The sequence below is a fragment of the Enhydra lutris genome, unplaced genomic scaffold (assembly GCF_002288905.1).
Source record: "Enhydra lutris kenyoni isolate GAN:26980312 unplaced genomic scaffold, ASM228890v2 scaffoldscaffold59, whole genome shotgun sequence".
NCBI classification, from domain to species: domain Eukaryota; kingdom Metazoa; phylum Chordata; class Mammalia; order Carnivora; family Mustelidae; genus Enhydra; species Enhydra lutris.
In genome coordinates this window covers 1,946,634-1,952,395 of record NW_019154143.1, presented here as the reverse complement: position 1 = coordinate 1,952,395, position 5,762 = coordinate 1,946,634, and positions in this window count along the sequence as shown.

Sequence of the window (5,762 nt, the reverse complement as noted above, 5' to 3'; positions counted from 1 at the left end):
GTTTATATAAACAAGCTTTTCTTCTACATCATTAATTAGTGTTTTCATTAGCCATTGTTTGATCTGTTCTTCAACATTTAAATTTATTATTAACTTTTTGATGTTGCTCTTTTGGCTTTAATTTTATTTTCTTTAGCATTTAAAAATTTCATTCAATTCAGTCTTGTGTCTACTATTTTGTTTGCGCTCTTACTTTTTAAATTTAACATGCTTACTAAATTCTCCTCTAATGAGGAGCTCCTTGGGGAATTTTCTTCTGTTTCTTGGACTTTTTTCCAGATTAGATTCTTCACCTCTCTTATTGCATATTAGATTTCTCTGCCCCCTCCTATGGTGGTATGTTACAGTTTCCATGCTTTTCTTTACCTTTACCTCATGTTTCAAGTGGAATCATCTGTCAGGATCATCTGTGTTCTGTATATAGTGAGTGGCTTCTTCTTGACCACTTCCACAGCTGCTGAGACCTAGTCTTTTCTATTCCACTATAGTTTGTGATTTGAGCATTTTGTTTACCATCTCTCTCCCCCACCCCCTTTCCTGTAGCCTCTGGATGGAGAGCAACACAACAGAGAGCTCAGTGTTGGTTACGCGCCATCTTTCTTTGGTCCCCCCACCCCCGCTCTGTTAAATAGGATTTTGTCGAACACATATTTTGCTTGTTTAATTTTTCCCACTTCACATTATGTATTGAGAATCATTCCAAATGAATGCATTGAATCTACTTTATACTTTCCTTGATAATTAGTTGCATAAAAAACTTAGTAAAGATGTACAGACATTTACATTGTTTTTAAAAGGATTTGGTGATGCTCATAAGCATACATGATAAAAGTTATTGGAAGATATAAATTTAAAAATTTTGGCGGGGAAAACAATACCAATAGAAGACCAAGAATAATATTAAAAATAAACAGCAATACAGTCATGCCATCATTTCAGTTTCTTGTTGTTTATCACATAACTCTAGGTAACACCATAATAATTACAATGCAAAATTAATTTCATGACAAAGATTTTTCAGTATATATTTTCATTTATAAATATAATACTTTTTTTAGCAGCAACTTTTTTTTAAACCAATGACAACAGGAAGAGCTATGACAAGTTCACAAATTCACAGTGACAACTTTATCACATTCACTAACTGGCCAACTCTATTAATGTTAAGATGTATCTAGATTTCAGAAATGTAAAATATGTAAAGAGATATGCATCTTAGAATAAAAAAGGTGGGAAACTGAAAGAAAAGATTTACAAAATGATGTGTCCTTTCTATATATGACAAAATAAAAACATATGAAATAATACTTTATTCATAGTTAAATGCAACATTCTAATGTATCTCATATTTTAAAATATTGATTATGAAGCACTAAATTAGATTTTATGAGCTATTAATGGCTCATGACATGAAGTTCGGAAAGCAATGTCAATTTAGAATATTCTGTATAGGCTGGTCCGAGTGCAGTGGTGTTTACAATTAATAGAATATTCTGTATAGATGTCTGCCAATGAAAAGAAGGAAATAGGGCAGCTGTGCAGAGTTGAATGAAAGCTATTTTTTATGACCTTGGTTGCTGATGTATTTTTTTTTCAGAGCTAAAGATGTTTTCGGTTTTTTCCTTTCTCAAGGAATGATCATAATCAGAAGTTTATAAATCATCTGGATATATCTGCTACACTCAATGTAGTACAAAGTAGATGAAGTAATCTTTCCTCTTTAGCATTTATTATAAAACTTATACAGACTTAATCAAGCTGAACATTTAGCAGGTATCTATAGTATTTTGCTGTTTGCTTTTCTTTTTATTTTTTGACCTCCTTCACACATTTCTCCCACCCCTTCTCACCCTTGTCTCTGGTAAGTACCAGGCTCCACATCTATGATATTGGGTTTTTTCAAAGATTACACATGGAAGCGAGATCATACAATATTTGATTTTCTCTTTTTTAATTTAGCTTAATGTCCTCATGATCTATCCATGTTGCTGCAAATAGCAAGATTTCCTTCTTTTTTATGGATGAATGATATTCTTGTATGGGGGTGTGTGTGTGTGTGCATCTCACAATCTATCTACTCATTCATCAACTGATACTTATGTTGTTTCCATATTTTGACTATTGTAAATAATGCTGTAATGAACATGGGAGTGCATATATCTTTTTGAATTAATGTTTTCATTTTCTAGGGCTAATACCCAGCAGTGGGATTACTGGATCAAAAGGTAGTTCTAGTTCTCATTTTTTGAGGAACCTCCATATGTTTTCCATATGGCTGCACCAATATCCGTTCCACCAACAATGCACAAGGGTCCTCTTTTCTCTACATCCTTGCCAACACTTGTTATTTTTTATCTTTTTAACAATAGCCATTCTAACAGGTATGAGATGGTATTTCATTGTGGCTTTGTTTGCATTTTCCTGATGATCAATGATGTTCAGGATATTTTCTTGAACCTGTTGACCATCCATTTGTCATCTCTGGAAAACTGGTCAGATCTGCCCATTCTTAATGAAATTGGTTTTTCTTTTGTTATTGAGTTGTATGAGTTCTTTATATATTTTGGATATTAGCCCCTTATCAGATGTGATTTGCAAATATTTTCTCTCATTCAGTAGTTCAGTAGGCTGCCTTTTCATTTTGTTGATGGTTTCTTTCACTGTGCTGAAGCTTTTGAAGTATGATATAGTCCCACTTATTTATTTTTGCCCTGTTTATTTTGCTTTTCATGTCAGATTCAAAAAAATCGTTGCCAAGACTTATGTCAAAGAGTTTACTGCTATTTTTCTTCTAGAAGTTAAATGGTTTCAGGCTTTACGTTCAAGTCTTTAATCCATTTTGGGGTAATTTTTGTTTATGGTGAAAGATAGTTGAGTTCTTTGGCATGTGGTTCTCATTTTCCCAACATCATTTATTGAAGAGACTGTCATTTCCTCATTGTATATTCTTTGTTCCTTTACTGTATATTAATTTACCCATATATCCATGGATTTACTTCTGGGCCTTCTATTCTGTTTCATTGATCTATATTTCCATTTTTATCATAACACCATATGGTGTTAATATTAATATGTAATGTAATATTAATATGTAATAAAGGTATAGTAATAGCTTTATAGTATAGTTTGAAATAAGGGAGAATTATGCCTCTAGCTTTGTTCTTTTCAAGATTGTTTTGGCAATACTTTTTCTTGTGGTTCCATTTTATCTTTAGGATCATTTGTTCTATTTCTTTGAAAAACTGCCATTGGAATTTTAGTAGTGATTGCATTGAATCTGTATATTGTTTTGGATAGTATGTACATTTTAACAATATTGATTCTTCCAACCCATGAGCATAGAATGCCTTTCCATTTGTTTCTGTCTTCTCAATTTCTTTCATTAATGTCCTATAGTTTTAAATATACACATCTTTCACCTCCTTGGTTAAATTTATTCTTAGGTGTTTCGTTCTTTTTGATGCAATTGTAATTGGGACTGTTTTCTTGATCTCTCTCTCATAGTTTGTTATTAACAAATAGAAATGCGATGAATTTTTTTATATTGATTTTGTATCCTATAACTTAACTGAATTCATTTATTAGTTCTAACAGTGTTCAATGGAGCCTTTATAGTTTTCCATGTATAATAGCATGTCATCTGTAAACAGTGACAGTTTTACTCCTTTGTTTCCATTTTGTAGGCTTTTTATTAGAAGGCTTTCAGATTTTCAATATCAAGTATGATGTTAGTTGTAGGCTTATCATATATGGGCCATATGAGGTTGAGGTACATTCCCTGATGTATTGTTGAATTCATTTTGATAGTCCTTTGTTGAAATTTTTTGCACCTATGTTTATCAAGGATATTGGCCTATAATTTCTTTTATGGTGTCCTTGTCTGGTTTTGATATCAAGGTAATATCTCATGAAATGAGTTTGGAAGAGTTCCCGTATCTTCTATTTTCTTAAGAGTATGAGAAGTACAGGTATTAAATCTTTGAACATTTGGAAGACTTCACCATTGAAACCATCTTGTCCTGGACTTTTGTTTGTTGCTCCTAATGACATTTGATTATTGATTCGATCTCTTTATTAGGGATAAGTCTGTACAGGTCTTTAATTTTATCATTATTCAATCTTTGTAGGTTGTATATTTGTAGGAATTTATACATTTCTTCTAGAATATTGAATTTGTTGGCCTTTAACTACTTACAGTAGTCTCTTATAATCCTTTGTATTTCTGTGATATATGTTGTTACATCTCCTTTCATTTCTGATGTTATTTGTTTGAGCCCACTCTCATTTTTTCTTGGCGAGTCTAGCTAAATGTTTCTCCATTTTGTTTACCTTTTCCAAGAACTAGTTATTTATTATTTTATTTATTTGAGCCCACTCTCATTTTTTCTTGGCGAGTCTAGCTAAATATTTCTCCATTTTGTTTACCTTTTCCAAGAACTAGTTCATACTTTCATTAATTTGTTCTTTTTCTAGTTCCTTGAGGTATAAAGTTTGTTTGAAACCTTTCTTCTTTCTTAATGTAGACATTTATCGCTATAAACTTCCCTCTTAGAACTGCTTCTGATGGGGCACCTGGGTGGCTCAGTGGATTAAGCCTCTGCCTTTGGCTCAGGTCATGATCTCAGGGTCCTGGGATCGAGTCCCACATCAGGCTCTCTGCTCAACAGGGAGCCCGCTTCCCCTTCTCTCTCTGCCTGGCCTCTCTGCCTACTTGTGATCTCTCTCTGTCAAATAAATAAATAAAATCTTTAAAAAAAAAAGAAAGAACTGCTTCTGCTACATCACATAAATTTGGTATATAACATTTTCATTTTTGTCTCAAGGTATTTTTTTATTTCTCTTTTTATTTCTTTTTTTGACCCAGTGGTTGTACAGTAGCATGTTATTTAATCTTTACTTTTTTTGTGTTTTTTTTTTCTCAAGTTTTCTTCATGTAATTAATTTCTAGTTTTGTAACATTGTATTGTGGTCAGAGAAGGTGTCTAATGTGATTTCAATCCTTTAGATTTTATAAAAACTTGTGATCTAACATTTAATTTATCCTGAAAAATGTTTCACATACACGTGAAAAGTATGCTTATTCTGTTACTTTTGGAAAAAAAATGTTCTATATATATATATATCTATGAAGTCCATCTGGTTCAATGGGTAGTTTAAGGCCAATGTTTAAAATTTAATTCCCTCAATTGGTTCTAAAATTTCAAGTATATAGTCATTTAACTATATTAAAATTTAAGCATATATATGTAAGTATAAGCCATCTTAGGACGTTACACATATTTATTAATTGATTTGGAAGTGTGAAGCAAGAAATATATAGGTGACCTAAAAATTAGTTGTATTTTTAAAATGTGCTCATTTGTTGCAGGGGGAATTAGTATCTCCCGGTTGGGATTTTGTACGTAGAGTAAAATGCATTATTCTAATATGTGAGTACCATTACTTACAGATGGTAAAATGCGTCCAGGATAGGGAGAGCAAGCCAGAAGCAGGGCCAAAGGTGACCTAGTTTAGAAGTGTGGTGTTCTGAATTTAGAAACACTTAAGGGGGTCACAGATCCTTACAGTGAATTATGGAGAGGTGAGAAGCATGACTTTTAAAGGACACACTGATAGCCAAAGTCCTAAGACACTATAGTCAGGAATGAAAGAGAGATCCCCATATTAGTTCATCAGTGCTGTGGTAAGGGAATCAGAGGTCATCAGAGCTAGATTGCAAAGAGAGAAGCAGCAGGATGCAGAGAGTCTGTAGGTAGCTAAGG